Below are 16,928 nucleotides of genomic sequence, written 5' to 3' on the forward strand. Positions count from 1 at the left end.
TCAGACACTGACACCACCATGGGTCCCACCTCTGAGAAATCTTTAGAAATTGATGTTTAGCATTAAGAAATACTTAATTTTGTAATGATCAATTTTACACACTGATGGGTCCTCAGACACTGACACCACCATTGGTCCCACTTCTGAGAAATCTTTAGAAACTGATGTTTAACATTAAGAAAAACTTAACCTGACGGGCATTTCTCTCTTTGCTCACTGCTGCTCCTAACCTGAGATCTCAGCAAAACCAGAAGCCCTGGCAGGGATGAAAGGCCCAAAACAGCAACAGAACACTGTCTCTTACATTTGTAAAGCAAGACAATGTTTCTATTTAAACTACTTCACAAGTAAAATTAGGTTCTTAGCTAACTAGCAAGTTTTAAATATAAAAATTAAAGTGTAATAATTGCTGCCTATACTTTCGGGTTGTTTTTAATTGTTAAGCAAAACTGTTATTAGGTTACACATTTTAACATGCATTACAGGATCAGTAACTTGGGATTTTGTGTTCTCTTAAAACATGACTTGATAAACCTGTTCTGATGTATGTGGGTGTGTGCTATTGGTTATTCCCATGTTAACTTGTGAAAGTGGCGAATTCCACTTGGGGATAGAAAGGCAAGTGCAGGAACGGCCGAAGCATGACAGCAGGACGAGGAGCCAGGCCAGCCTGAAGCTGTGACACAAGGCAGGGCCTGGAAGCCTCCACACTTCCACACTTTGGCTGGCCTCACGGGTCTAAGCAGAGGGATCAGGGGCCACTTACGTGGCTGACATACAGGAAACCAGTATGTCAGCCGTAAGTTGACGGTGCTGTATGCTCTCCCAGAGACAGCACCAGACCCGTGGTAATGCGGACTGAGCATAGCCCCGAAGTTAACACTTCAAATTATCACCAGAAATGGACATGTGACAGACACAGTAGGCGGACTCCTCAGAGCCATGCTCCTGTGCCGGACAGTTAGGTATTGCGTGCCAACAATGTGTCTGGCTGGGGGACGGGGCCTGGGGACACACTGAGCCCCGAGAAGGTGTCGTTAAGACTCGGACTGCTGAAGATGCAGAGAAAATAGAAAACCTGTGGAGACATAACAGACCAACCTGGAGCTCTCTTATCTGTACCATCTCTTCCTTAGGTTTATTTTAAAAGTGGAACAAAACCAAGCCTAGAGCTCCCTGAACTCCAATTCCCTTCTTTAAGCAGTAGGAGTGCTTTTCCAATCTCTGAATCTGGACACACAACACTAGGCAAAAGGAACCCAACCCACAAACGACCACCTCTCATACTGTCTATTTGCCAAAATAAACTAAATATATTAATAAAAATTCCCCAAATCTTCCCTCTCATTCTCTGAACACAAACTTTCATGGCTGAACTGATCACAGGCTTCCTAAGCCGATACTAGGCACAGTGCAACCAGAAATGCAAACACCGTCCTGGACCCTGGCTTCCCAGGAGCCAAGGCACAGCCCACAGAGGCCAGGAGTGAAGCCCAGATCGTTGCTAATTCCTTCCCCCTCAGATGAGGATCCACAAATCTTAAAAGCTATTATCTATCTGAAGTTCCCATTTCCAAGCCCTCAGCTCTCAAGCTCTGAAAACCATAGGCCTTTGATCCTGGCTCTCACTAAAAAAAAATCTTGGCACAGCTTCCACCTCTGTACTTAACAAATGAAACTACAGTACAAGTTGCCGGGAACAGTGAGACTGGCATGTATGTGCCACAGGCACACTCACACGCACAAACATGTACATGCACACAAGAAGACACTGCTAAGTCCACTAAATCCACACCTCTGAGGAACGTATGCATACACGCGCACGCTCACTCTCACACATGCACAGATGCACAGAGTAGCATGCACACACACCCCACACATGCGTGCACAGCACCTACAAACACAAGGCAATGTTCCTAATCAAACAGTAAGTCTATCAGACCTGCACCTTTGAGTGTGAGATAAAAGTCCCTGTAATTGTTAAGGACCTGTTCTCAGGTGATTCTGAATTATAGCCAGACTTGGACCAAAGAATATTATAAAATCCATTCAAGCTCAAAAATTATATTAATAACTTAAACCACAGTAAAAAGTATAGCTTACAAACTATACTATAGCATAAAACCAAAGAATTCCAAGGAAAAAATATTCTCTAAAATCACTTGCAATCATTGACCTCAAATAAACCTTTGCGAATCCACAGAGCGAGTTACTATTCTATTCTAAGTTAGTCCAATAAGTGAATTAATTTGTCTACATTTTTCTGAAGGCTGCAGAAATGCCTAATAACTGAGGGCCTGCTTCTGCAAACTACAGGCCTTCTAAATCAGTTCTTGTTCTCCACGCCCAAGTGCCGCTGAGCAGAGCCACCGTCTGTCTTCTCTACAAGAGCACCCTTCTCAGGAGAGACACTGGGCTCACAGAGTAGAGATCCCCACCACCAGTTTCTCATGCTCTTCCTTTCACAAACACTACTAGAGAGGTAGGCTTTTGTTAGAAAAGTATGCAGATTCAAGACAGGAAAAGATAGGAGAAAAAAGTCCAGAAAAAAAAATGTTTAATTACTACATGAAAAACATTCTTAATTTTAAAATGTCTTAAATGTTATGAACTTCTCTAAGAATGAAGAGAAATGAAACTTGCCTTGCAGTCCTTCAGCTGTGCTATGTTGACCTTTCACCCTGGTATACAAGAAGTGCTGTTAAGTTACCTACTTCCTCAAATGACTCACTACAGCTGTACTAAGCTGTCTAGCTTTTGCTCTAAATTAAAATAAGATAAATTTTTAAAAGGAATGGTGCTAAACTAGAGCATCTACTTAGAACTACAGTAGGCCTCACCCCCGTCCCATTCCTAGCCCAATGTAACAAATGCTTATGTACTGCCTAGCATATTATTGCTGAGACGTTACATTAAACAAAACATAGTACAAAGTTTCTTTTTAAAAAATTCTATAATGCAGACAGATGCTGGTGTATGATTTTCTAGTGTCACCCCAAAAATATAGCTTTGAAAATTTTGATTCAAAATTAAAAAAACCAATATAATCCCCATCACCAACATTAGTTTTCAATGCTTGCAAAAAAAGGGCAAACTTTCCCAACCATCTTAAACACATTCACATGGACATATTTACTAAATATCAATATTCTATAGAAGACACGAAGTTAATGGAAGGAAATTTTCATGTAATCTGTTCCCATTAAACTACTGATGAACAGTTTCCACCAAGGCAGGGATGGGCCCTGGAGCACAGTGGGAGGAGCAGGGAACAGTCTGGCTGTCCTGCAGGAGAGGAGGCCCTTCTGAGCGAGTCAGGCAGGCTGAGCTGGCCTGAGACCAGACACAGGTCAGTGCCCAGGGAGGCAGAGGGTTGAGCACCAACTGCCAGGAACCAAGAGCGAAGGGGAGCTGATGCCAGCCTAGAGCCTGTGGTGCTGGCCAGATCACAGGGGAAGAGCCACAGGCCGGCATCCAGAAGAGGCCTGGCAGCCGAAGGCTGCAAAACCTGAGACAATCAGCTTGAAAAAGTTTCACTACAAGGACCATGAAAAGCAAGATTATGAACTAAGTGAATGGGCACAGAAAAAATTAAACTAGGGAAGCATACTTCAAGTCAGCATAAACAAGAACTTTCTAAGAACTAGAGCAGTCCAACAATGGAAAGCGTTGCTTGACTGTTTCACTGCTCATACAAGAACATTCCACAACAGTGAGTTGGGCTGGTACTTACATATACTCTTACCTCACTATCCAAACCTTTTCCATCCCTGAACGTGGATATGAGAGGGTATACATCAAAGGGCACAGCATCATTCAAATCTACTTGGAGCCTGAGTCTTAAATAGCAAATTTTATCTACATGTATTCAATCCCTTGGCTCAATTAATCAGAGTTTGAACAGCAAAAAATACTTGTACTGACCGAGCAAAGTTCAAGAAAGCAGTTTTTAAAGGAACAGTAAATCTCATTTGGCCACCTAAAGGTTTTATAAGTCTATGATAAAATAAGATAAATTGCTTTCAGTCCATCTGTGGATTTTGGAAAAGCACAACCTGAAATAAAAGTCTAACGGGCCTTTATTTTGAAGTCATTGGTAAACTGAACTGACATTCCTTATTTGTTACCTAATACTAAAACGCCATTAACAACCCTAACATGCATCCATCTGGGGAAGACCTACATGCAGTCTTTTAATCCAGACAACAGCTGAAAGGAGGGTATATTTCCAGTTCTTCTAAAACAACCAATTTTTAAGTTTTTTTTTAAATGACCTTCCAAAAAGCCACAAGATCAGACAGCCTATGTGACTGAATATACCACACTAAAACAAACTCACTGAAAACCGAGTGAAAGTCGCAAGAATGGAGACTGAAAGCAAAGGCTCCAGCAGCATCAGAACCTGCTTTTCTACTTGGGGACTCCGGCCAGGCCGGGAAAGATGAGGGACCTTCCCCTTAACAGGTACGACGCCCGGCTTCCCTCCAGCGCCGTCTATGCTGTCAGACTTAGGGGCTTGACAGCAACATCATGTGTATTATTACCTTTAAAAGGATAAAAACTGACAAAGATGAGCAAGGAGACATATCCAAACAGCACGTGCAGAATGACATGTACAACAGAGTATTTAATTAAAATCAAAACAAAGAAAAGCCTGATGTATTTCTTTAAAAGAAAAAAGTCTAAAGCACATGGCACCATTTGTGAAACCTGTTCAGTGAGTACACCACTGCTCATTAAAGTATTCCTTATATTTTTTGTTACATTTATAGCTTTTCATAATAAAAAAAGAAAAACCTAGGGAAGGGTGGGTCTAGTAAGCAAAGCTTGAGGAGTGAATATAACAAATTTTAAAAGAATATCAAATTTTAAGAAGTTATTAGTAAAGTATAGCAAAAGTATGATATTGAATACCTGGTGAAAATAAATTTTTTTTTAAATGATAATAGCAAAAACCTGAACATATTCCAGATGCTGAAAGCAGAGACATGGCTAAATACCATGCATCTGTCCTGCAGAGTATCAAACCATCTCTGAAAAAAATAAGGCAGACCTATGTGAAGTGACAGGGAAACTCACAGGAATGCTGTTAAGTGGAAACGAGGCAAGTCATCAAGCAGCTCACAGGGCCCCACTTACGGGTCACAGACCGCAGGCTCAGGGGGCCCTTGGAGGTGGCCCTGCTGCCGGCTGGGCCTGCCCCTCTACAGGAGGCTCCAGGTGCAGCCACCCCAGCCCTGGGGCAGTGTAGGCAGCCACATCGCCTTTTACACTTTTACTCTTTTTTTCCTAGAGGACCTGCATCTATATTTTGGCCCTTCTGCTAGGATAACTCTGCTGTATCAGGCAGGTACACTATGGATTCCTCATAATAGCGCACCCTGCCTCGAGCTCTGGAGAGCCTGCCATAGGCTCAGGTCAGACCTCAGGGTCCAGACTGCATCAGCTTAGGATCCACTGGCATGTGTTTAACATCATTCTTTGCATTGTCTCTTCATTTTCAGAGTGAAATATTTTCCTCAGATTTTCGGGGTGTACTCTGTCGGAGATATATAGCTATATTTTCAAAATAATTGTTATCACAATCTACAGAGCAAAGCAACGCAGGGCTGAAGGCTGCGGTGACATGTGAAGTCGGAGTGTGCAGCCTGCAGACAACAGGCAGGGGAAGCACCAGCACACGCAAACTTCATGCAGCACAGAGCTCTTCTCAGTCACACCCAACAGCAACGCAGGGACATGCCCTCCATGTTCCGCACAGCCAGAACCCAGAGCCACCACACCAGAACAAGCCCTGTTTCTCTCTCGGCTTTGCCACAAGCAACTTTCTCAACATGAATTCCCTTTCCTGTGCAGGCTGACCTGAGAGCTAGACTCAGGAGTGCCCGCTCCCGACAGGTCATGCCTGCTCTCTCCTGGGACTGCATCGTCTGTTGCTGGGCTGTATGGAGGAGGTCCCTCTGACCTGGTCTGGAGCATGTGGCCAGCCTCGGGAACCAGTCAGGACACAGGCTTATCGTTGGCTCCTGTCCCAACAGAACACCCCACGGGTCCCTCTCAAGCACCCAGCAGCTGCTGCACCCAAACGTTCTCTCTTTGCTGCTCATTTTGTAGCATCTGTTCTTTGCTTAGTGATTAGCACCTATTTCAATATGATCCTCTTTGCAAATTTCTGCCCTTATGTGCAGGAGTCTGAGCTGATCAAGCGAAAAATCTGGGAGCTATTTCCCCTGAATTCTTCTATTCACTGAGCTTCCATACCTATGCATCAACACCTGCTCATTCTATAGTATCTCCCCCAAATCTGTGAAATCCACCTAGTACTCCCAACTTCCCAATATGGAGAGCCTGAACCACAATCATGCCTTGCCCTGCTACTATTGGGAGACCTTCCTATCCCACCTCCTTTCACCTGCCCTTGCCCACCCCAATCCCCTCTGCACACTGTGGCCCCAGCCATCGCAATGCACACCTGAGCACACTACTCCGCAGACTAAATCCCTTTAATGAGGATATTTCCTTAATCTGGACAAGGTGGAGAGACAGAGTGAAAGGTTAAGACAGTGAGACATTAGACTTCCCCATAAGATCATGGGCTAGACAAGAACAGTCACCATTATACCTCTTATTGAATACTCTGCTTTGAGTCACAGCCAGTTCAGTGGATCATGAGGGTCAAAAAGGAAGATACTGAACGACAGATGATACAATCACCCAAAGGAATATACAAATCAATTATGAAAATTAATAAGAATTGAGCAAAGTTGTTTCATACAAAATCAACTTGCAAAAGTAGTTTGCATTCTATACACAAGCAGTTTGAAAGTACAATTTAAGAAAAGATACACTTAAATATAGCATCCCAAAATAAAATATTTAGTAATAAATCTAACAAAAGATGTATGAAACCTTTATGAAGAAAATTAAAGTTTACTAAAAGCCATTCAAGACAACTCAAATCAAGAGAAATATAACATTTTCTTGAATACACTCTATATTAAAGATATTTTTCTCTCCAAATTGATCTATAGAATCAATGTAATTCTAATCAAGACCTCCACAAGGGTCACAAAATGTACATAAAAGTGAAAAGGATCCAGAATAGTCTCGACCTCTTGCAGAAATATTATATGGACAGATTTGCCTAATCAGATACCAAATATTATTACAAGGCTATGGTAATTAGGATGGTATAATACTGGCACAAGGATAATCAGAAATTCAACAGAACCAAGCCCAGAAACAAACCCACATGTCTAGAAAGACTTGACTCATGACAGCATGGGACAGCCCACTCAGTGAGCAATGCTAAGGCAACAGGTTATCAGCACAGGTACACAAAAAATCGAATTCCCCTATTTACATTATAAATAAAATTCAATGCCAGGTAGATTTAAAAGGCAAAGCCATCAATAAAACTTTCAGAAGACAAAATATGTTTATCACCTCAGAATTCTTCCTTTATATTTTCTTTTTCCTTTCCCATGAACACTTTAAAAACATACACAAGAGTAAAGGAAACAGTACAATGAGCCACGTGTATCCATCACCCACCTTCAAAATTACCAGACACGGTCCATGGTGTATCGTCTGCATTTCTACCCTTCCTCCCCCACTACTGTTTTATTCTGAAGCAAGTCTTGGACATAACGTCATTTCATCCATAAACATAGGACAAGACTTCTTAATAGTATAAACAATAAAGGAAAAAATTTACCTATCTGACATTAAAGCCAAGAACTCTGATATCAAGTACATCATAAAGAGAGAAAAATGCAAGCTGCAAATTGGGAGATTATATTTGCAGCCCACATACCTGACAGAATACTAGTATCCAATATATATACAAAGTATTCCTATGAATGAATCAACACAAAAAGAAAAACAACTCAATAAAAACACAGGCAAACAACATGAACAAACATTTTACAATGGAGAAAACACTACCGGACCATAAATACAGGTAAAGATTCTCAACCTCATTAGTAATCAGGGAAATGCAAACTGAAACCACTATGGGATATAATTTCACAATCATTAGACAAAGAAAGAACATGGAGCAACTGGAGGAGTCCTCTACTTCTGCTGGGAGAATAAACCGGTGCATGGTGAGACTGGAGGCGTGAGCAGGACCCTACCCTGGAGTTGCCTGGAAAGCCACTCCCGCACACATGGGCACAAGTGGGAGCACTTAATGGTGCTCCCACCATAACGGCAAGCAGCTGGAAACAGCCCAATTTTCCAACATCAGTAGAATGGATAAGTATGTATTAATACACTGCTATATAGCAGTAAAAAAATGAACTACACCAACATAAATGAAACCTAATACTATAAACAGAGTTAAAAAGTCAGAAGAATACATGCTATATGATTTCATTTAATGACATAATGAAACTATTCAGTATCGAGGGATACAGACATGATAAAATTATGCAGAAAAGCAAGGGAATGATTAATATAAAACAGAGGGTAGTGGGGGCGGGGGAATGGGACCAGGGAGAGACACATAAGAGGGCTAAGATATTACTACTGACAAACACACGGTAGTACGGTAGTTACAAAATCATTTAGGTTTTTTATAGTTAAAAATCCTTTAATGAGCTTTCCTCATCCTAAGACTAAAGTCGAGGTGGCTGCACTGCAGCTCTCACCACCACCTGACCACTCTTCCCTGCTTTCTGTGCTCCATCCACATTCTTCTTCCTTTTCCTCCACACCATGTCCTCTCCCCAGCCCTCTGGAACACGCTGTCTCCTCCACACGGAATACACTTCACCCCGCATCCACGCCTTACTAGATTGCTGCTGAACCTTGAAACTTCACCCTCAACATTAATCTCATCGATCAGAATCAACCACCAACTTAATTATATATTGATTCAATTAGGTTGGTCTGCCTTGAGGTTCCTGTTCTCATTCCTGCAGAATTCCTTGGTGCTCGTCTTCCCCACTAGCCGTATGCTCGTCTGTCAAGGCAACAATGACAGCTGTCTTGTTTACCACATACAGCAACCAGCACAGTGCCTGGCACAAAATGAACAATCAATGAGCGCTTTACTTTTAAAAAAAAAATTAATAGACTTTATTTTTGAGCAATTTTAAGGAAATGTGAACAGAGACTACAGACCCTGCACTGGTGCAGTACATTTATTACAAGTGATGAGCCAATATTGACACATTATTAACTAAAGTCCATAGTTGATAATCAGGGTTCACTCTTGGTGTTATACATTGTAAGGATTTGGACAAATGTATAATGACATGTATCACCATTATAGTGTCATACAAAGTAGTTTTGCTGTCCTAAAAATCTACCTATTCATCCTTCCTTCCCCCACCCCAACCCTTGGCAACCCCTGATCTTTTCACTACCTCCAGTTTTGCCTTTTCCAGAATGTCCAACAGTTGAAATCACACAGCACATAGCCTTTTCAGATTAGCTTCTTTCACTTAGTAACATGCATATAAGTTTCCTCCGTGTTTTTATATAGCTTGATAGTTCATTGCTAGTGCTGAATAGTATTTTATTATCTGAATGCACCATGGTTTATTTACCCATTAACCTACTGAAAACATCTTGATAACTTCCAAGTTCTGGCAATTATGAATAAAGCTGCTATAAACATCTGTGTGCAGGTTTTTGTGTGGATATAACTTTTCATTTCCTTTGGGTAAATACCAAAGAGCACAACTGCTGGATCATATGGAAAGGGTATGTTTAGTTTTGTAAAAAACTGCCAAACTGTCTTTCAAAGTGACTGTATCATTTTGCAATGCCACCAGCAACAAATGAGAGTTCCTGTTGCTCCACATCCTCATCAGCACTTGGTGGTGTTGGTGTTTTGTAATTTAGGCATCCTAACAAGTGTTACTTTTCATTGAGGAAGGCCAGTGAGACACAGTGGATGCTTCTTCAGCCTCAGTGGGCCTCCGTTTCACCTGTGCAGTTTTAAAAATATACATTAGTACTAGCTTGTGCCCATAGAGTCTGAGGTGGGACTTTAGCACCTGTGTTACTTGATATTTTTTAAAATTCCACCAGTGATTTTGAAGCTACTGGCATAACTAGGGAACCAAATATTTTGACAACTGAATTGTGACATCTTATTTATCCTTGCATTTAGATTGGTGATTCCCTGGTGAGCTATAGCGGATTTTATGTGCTGTGACAGAAAGGACAAATCACAATCATCTCTATATCTATAGGTCCTATCACAATATTTATGACATAGTAAATATTTAAGTAAATAAGTACTCATCTCACCAGCACTTATTTTTAAAAATCAATCTCAGAATAGATAATTTCTGGGAGTCTAGAGTGTGAACTCAGCATGGACTAGAATACATTCTTTTTTCACCTTTTAAAAATACCTGCCATCTATCTGGACTATGCCTTTCAGCAGTGCTGGGGCAATGCAACAGGGGTGTGTATACTCCCTCCCATAAACTCTACACTACCCAGTAACTGGAGATCTGAGTTTTTTCCTCAACACTGCAAAAGATCCACATGGTTAGAAATAAAGGCGCAGAAGGTGAGAGCAGTGGTTCTCAAATGCTAGGCCAGCTGGTGCCTAGCAAGGAAGCTTTTTTAAAAAAATGTATAAATTCCTGAGGCCCAATTAAGATCTTGAAGTAGCAGTTTTGAGGTAGAATCTAAAATTCCAGCCAGGTTTGGAAACCTCTGGTTGGAGCCAAACACCCCATTTTTTTCTCCAATAGCCATACTCTAAGCTTCTAGTATGATTCTCTTAATTTTTTTCAAAACTCTACATATATTCCAATTTCTGAATGATTAATAAAGACAGGTTCTAATAAACAAAAAAGCTATATCCCCATGTTAGTTGTTCAAAACTCTAAGTTGTTTTCCTGTAGAATAACATAACGGACTATGGTTGGATTCTAGGACAGATCACCCAAGACCACTTATGACCTACCCACCACTTATAAAAACATTTCTACAGAATATATATCTTGGGTACTAACTTGGGATATCAGAAAACATCTCCCCAAGTCCATGTTGTTTCTTCTAGATCCTCAACTTGGGTTCCAGTCATTGTCCTCCTAGTTTCACTGGTAGGATCCCAGTAGTATAGAGAGGTAAAATCAATAAGAGCTAACATTGCTTTATTTCTTTAGAGTTAACAGGGAAAAAAAACTGAAGTGATTTTTATAAGAATCCATTGCTGCTGGTTTCAAATTGCGTACATGTAGTTTGAAACAAAACTTTCCTTCCAAATCTTGCCTCAACCTCTCTCCAGTCTTACCTTCAGCCATTCCAGGCCACACACCAGCCATCTTGAAATTCTGCACTGCCCCAAGCTTCCTGCCTTGCTGTAATTCTGCACCTGTGCTTTTTGTTAGTCCCTCACCATATACAATTATAATTTCTGCAACAGTCAGAAGCATCACGAAATGCTTTATAGAAGGATTTACAGGGAGTTATCACCTACATCAACCTACTTGAAAGTATCACTCTAATCATGCAAATTCATTACCAGTAACATTCCTGTTCTCCACAAACCTATGATCCCCAACCCCTGGGCTACAGGCCACTACCCACCCATGGCCTGTTAGGAACCAGGGCACAGCAGGAGGTGAGTGGCGGACAAGCCAGCAAAGCTTCATCTGTATTTATAACCACTCCCCATCGCTCGCATCACTGCATAACCTCTGCATCCTTTCAGATCAGCTGCAGCATTAGATTCTCATAGGAACACGAACCCTACTGTAAACTGTGTGTGGGAGGGATCTAGGTTGCGCATTTCTTATGAGAATCTAATGCCTGATGATCTGAGGTGGAGCTGAGGTGGTGATGCTAGTGCTAGGGAGCAGCTACAAATACAGATTATCAGCAGAGAGTTTTGACTACACAATAAATGCAATGTGCTTGAATTATCCCGAAATCTCCCCATCCCATCCCCTATCCCCCATCCACGGAACAATTGTCTTTCATAAAACTGGTCCCTGGTGCCAAAAAGGTTGGGGACTGCTCCCATAAACCACTGAGTAGTGAAAGTAAAAATGAAACTGAATTCTAAGAGTCAACTTCACCTATAAAATGCTTACCTAAAATGTTGTTTAATGATTTAATAAGAACATGAAAGCACTTGGCAGAATATTATACATATTGTTAAGACATTCAAACTTAAAACTTACCATATCTATTCAAAACATTTTCAAGATTGTTATTATTGGCCCAGATCAATGCCAAATGTTAAGTGTGCTGCCTTTTTCCACAATTACTTTCCTATTTTTTTCCTCCTAAGTAAATGTTCTTGCTCCAAGTACACTCTAGTAACTATCTAAACTACAGCTGCCACACAGATTATTCCACAAAGAGCAGAACATCCAGAGACACGGGATGCCAGTGCCACCTCTGTGAGCTCCTCTCAGGCTTGTCACCACTCATTCCCACATCCAACCATTCAGCGCTTTTTAGGCCATTCCGCCCACAAGAATAACAATGATGGTATCTGCTGTCAGACAGTATCTGTATTCCTGTAGTCAGAATGGCCTAAAAGGGCACTGAATGATTTAACAAGCACTTCACTGAAGCACTTTACATGTTTCCTCTTTTAATATTCACATAATGACCCTGTCTAATAAAATAGGGAGCCTGAGGCCAGGAGGCCACGTACACAATCTGGTGGCAACATTCATGCTTCCCACCATCCCAGTAAGCACTTATTAGACATCTCCTGTGTGTGGTGTATGTGAATTAAAATAAAATCTTACGCACCTCCACCCCAGCTGACTGAATGGACCAGCTCTTGGCCAAGAAATATCCTAAAGCTGAGTTGCTGGCCATGAAAAGGGAGGTCAGACACGCCTTGTCATGCCCCCCTCCATTACTCTTGGAGACCGTTTGTCATGCCCTCCCTCCATTATTCTTGGAGACCGTCCTTTGTAACTCATTAACAGGCCTAAGGCTGTACCAGACAAAGCTTAACCCACACCTGCAGGTCATCAATTTACTTAGCAGATCGCTTGAATCTGGGTATGTATTTGCTATAAGTCCTGGCGACTTGCCTCTGATTAAGAACCTTCCTTATCTTAAAACATTCCAAGCCTTTAGACAAAGCTTCATTTCTTTAACAAATTACAAATCAAAGAATCTTTAAACCCACTTATAACCTGTAATCCCACCCTCCACCCCACCCCAGATGCACATCTTTTCGGGCCAAGCCAATGTAGGCTTTCCATATATTGATTTATGGTTTTACGTGTAATTCCTGTCTCCCTGAAATGTATGAAACCAAACTGTAACCCAACCACAGTGAGACCACTTGCTCATGGCTTCTTGGGTGTGGCTCTCTGGGCCATGGTAGTACATAACTTGGTTCAGAATAAAGCTCTTTAAGCTATTTTATAGAGTTTGGGTTCTTTTCCATTGATAGGAATACAGCAGACACAGTACGATCTGATCCCATAACTTTTTACCTTAACTGATAAAAGGGCATATAACCAGTCTCCCTCCTTCTGAGGCCCTGCACCCCTTTTCCAAGAGTAATCCTAAAACACATCTCATCACTTTCAGTTCCCTGATTTAAAAATGATGAGTGAATTAATTAATTCAGTCAAATATTTACCCACTGGGGAGACAAGAATGAAGGTAACAAACAGGTCCTGGTCCCCACCCCCTGACATTACATTCTTGGCGGTGGGAGGAAGGTGAAGAAAAGCAGCCCACGAGTGTGCAGAGAATTAAAGCCAGGTGGAGTGACTATGTCAACGGAAGGAAAAGAAGCCACACTCTGTAAAATAACTTAAAGAGGTTTATTCTGAGCCAAATTTGAGGACGATAGGCCAGAGCCACACCGAGGAAGCCTTCGGCAAGCGAACACATTGTGGCTGGGTTACAGTTTGGTTTTATACATTTCAGGGAGGCAGGAATTACACATAAGGTGATAAATCAATACATGGAAGATGTACATTGGTTTGACTCAAAAAGGTGGGACATCTAAAAGGGGGAGTTTATAGGTTTAAAGACTCTGATTTGTTCATGTCCTTTGCCCACTTTTTAATGGCGTTATTTGATTTTTTTATTACTGATTTTCCTGAGTTCTATATAGATTCTAGTTATCAGCCCTTTGTCAGATGTGTAGCATGTAAATATTTTCTCCCATTCTGTAGGTTGTCTACTTGCTCTACTGATAGTTTCCTTGGCTGTGCAGAAGCTTTTTAATTTGTTCAGGTCCTATTTATTTATTTTTGTTGATGCTGTCATTGCCTTTGGGATTGTCTTCATAAATTCTTTGCCTAGGCTGAAGTCTATAAGAGTTTTTCCAACATTTTCTTCTATAATTCTTATGGTTTCCTGCCTTAGGTTTTAGTCTGTTATCCACCTTGAGTTGATTTTTGTGAGAGGACAGGTGTGGATCCTGTTTCAGTTGTCTACATGTGGCTATCCAGCTTTCCCAGAACCATTTATTGAATAGGGATTCTTTTCCCCAGTGTATGTTTTTGTCTGCTTTGTCAAAGATTAGATGGCTATATGAGGATGGTTTTATATCTGGGTTCTCAGTCCTGTTCCATTGGTCTATGTCTCTGTTCTTGTGCCAGTACCATGCTGTTACAGTTACTACAGCCTTGTAGTATAGCTTGAAGTCTGGTAAATTGATGCCTCCCAATTTGTTCTTTTTGCTTAAGGTCACTTTGGCTATATGGGGTCTTTTCTGGTTCCATACAAAGCATAAAATTATTTTTTCAAGATCTGTGAAAAATGATGTTGGTATTTTAATAGGGATTGCACTGAATCTGTAGATCACTTTGGGTAGTACAGACATTTTAACAATATTGATTGTGCTGATCCATGAGCATGGTATCGTTTTCCATAGACTAATGGCCAAGAAACATATGAAAAAATGTTCAACATCTCTAATCATCAGGGAAATACAAATCAAAACCACAATGAGATATCACTTAACTCCAGTGAGATTGGCTTTTATCAAAAAGTCCCAAAACAATAAATGTTGGTGTGGATGTGGAGAAAGGAACACTCATACATTGCTGGTGGGACTGCAAACTAGCACAACCTCTGTGGAAAGTAACATGGAGATATATCGAAGAACTAAAAGCAAAGTTACCATTTGATCCAGCAATCCCACTACTGGGCATCTACCCAAAGGAAAAAAAGACATTCTGTCATAAAGACATCTGCACTTGAATGTTTATAGCAGCACAATTCACAACTGCAAACATGTGGAAACAACCCAAGTGTCCATCAAAACATGAGTGGATTAATAAAATGTGGTATATGTATACCATGGAGATAAAAACGATGGTGATCTAGCACCTCTTGTATTATCCTGGATAGAGCTGGGGCCCATTCTACTATATGAAGTATCACAAGAATGGAAAAACAAGCACCACATGTACTCTCCATCAAATTGGTACTAACTGATCAACTCTTATGTCCACATGTGGAAGTAACAATCATTGGGGATTGGGCAGGTCAGGGGGGGAGGATGGGATGGGTAAATTCATACCTAATAGGCACAGTGCGCACGGTCTGGGATGGGCACATCTGTAGCTCTGACTCAGGCGGTCCAAGTGCAATATATGTAACCCAAATGTTTGTACTAGCGTAAAAATTTTGAAACAAAAAAAATTAAAGACTCTGATTTGTAATTGGTTAAAGAAATGAAACTTCACCTAAAGGCTTGGAATGCTTTTAGTTAAGGAAGTCAGTTAATGAGAGACAAACCACAGGCCATATACCCAGACTCAAGTGATTTGTTACATTAATTGAGGACCTGCAGATTTGCCTTGCATAGCCATAGGCCTGTGGATGAGTTACAAAGGACATCTGCAAGAAAGGAGGGGCATGATGAGGCATGTCTGACCTCCCTCCTCATGGCAAGCAACTCAGTTTTAGGGCATCCCCTTGTCCAAGAGCCAGTCCATTCAATCAGCTGAGGGGGAACTTAAGATTTTATTTTAGTTCACAACCAGGAAAGGCCTGGTGTCAAGTTAAGATCAGCTAGTCAAGAAAGACCTTGGAGAACAACATCGAAGTCTGGATCTCACAAGTCAGAATGACCCAAACACAAGCCAGTCAGGGAAAGGAGGCTGCCAGGCACAACAGCCGGCACAAAGGCAGAAGCCAGCTCGGCTCATCCAAGGCCAGGAAGAAGGCTGGGCTCGTGAGTGAGGAGCAAGTGGTCCAGTGGCCCAACAGTCAGCAGGAGCTGGATTACAGGCCTTAAGTGGGGTAAGAAGTTGGAAGTTTATTCCAAGTGTGATGGGAAGCCAATGGGGAATTCTAAGGATGACAGTAGCACAGTCCAATTCACATTTTAAACTTACTTTGCTGTGAGGAAAATGAACTATAGGGGAGCAAAAGGGAAGCCAAGTGCCTGATCAGGAGGCTGCCACCATCTACTGCCATCAGACCGGGGAGGCTGGGGCCAGCAGACGGCCAGGCAGCCCTGGGCTTCAACCTCACCCATCTCCAGGCTCCTGCCACCCCTTCCTTCTTTATCACACAGCATCAGTGCAGGCGGCACTTTCTGTCTGCCACCCACCCAACAGGTATCCACAGTCAGCACCACACCTCTGATCTCTGCATCTCTAGTGCCTAGCACTCAGCAGACACTATGCTTGAATAAACAAAGGAATACTATCACAGTAAAGGACAACTCCTAAGGACATTTTCAACCTTGGAATTAATCTTCTGAAACAAATAAAAAATCTAATTCCAGTAAGAGTCTCCTGAACAAAGCCTTCTTTGAATAAGCTTACACGAAGCAAACAACACAATTTAAAACAGAGTTGTGGTCTATTTCTCATACTTCTACTGCTCTGGCCCCTTACACAGGCAAATTTGATTAGATAAAGAGGATGATACTTACAGCTTAGTGCTTTATGACCTCCAAGGAGATGTTCACTATGCAAGCAGGCTTCAGACTAACAGCTTACAAATAT

General features: G+C 41.5%; 1 protein-coding gene across 3 annotated transcripts in view; it reads right to left on the bottom strand.

Annotated features, from left to right (window-relative positions):
• The window catches only part of FAM120A (family with sequence similarity 120A), a 111,602-nt gene that overhangs the window by 48,960 nt on the left and 45,714 nt on the right, over nucleotides 1-16,928 (bottom strand). The gene's annotated exons all lie outside the window — the stretch shown is intronic.

The sequence above is a fragment of the Lemur catta genome, chromosome 10 (genome assembly GCF_020740605.2).
Source record: "Lemur catta isolate mLemCat1 chromosome 10, mLemCat1.pri, whole genome shotgun sequence".
NCBI classification, from domain to species: Eukaryota; Metazoa; Chordata; class Mammalia; order Primates; family Lemuridae; genus Lemur; species Lemur catta.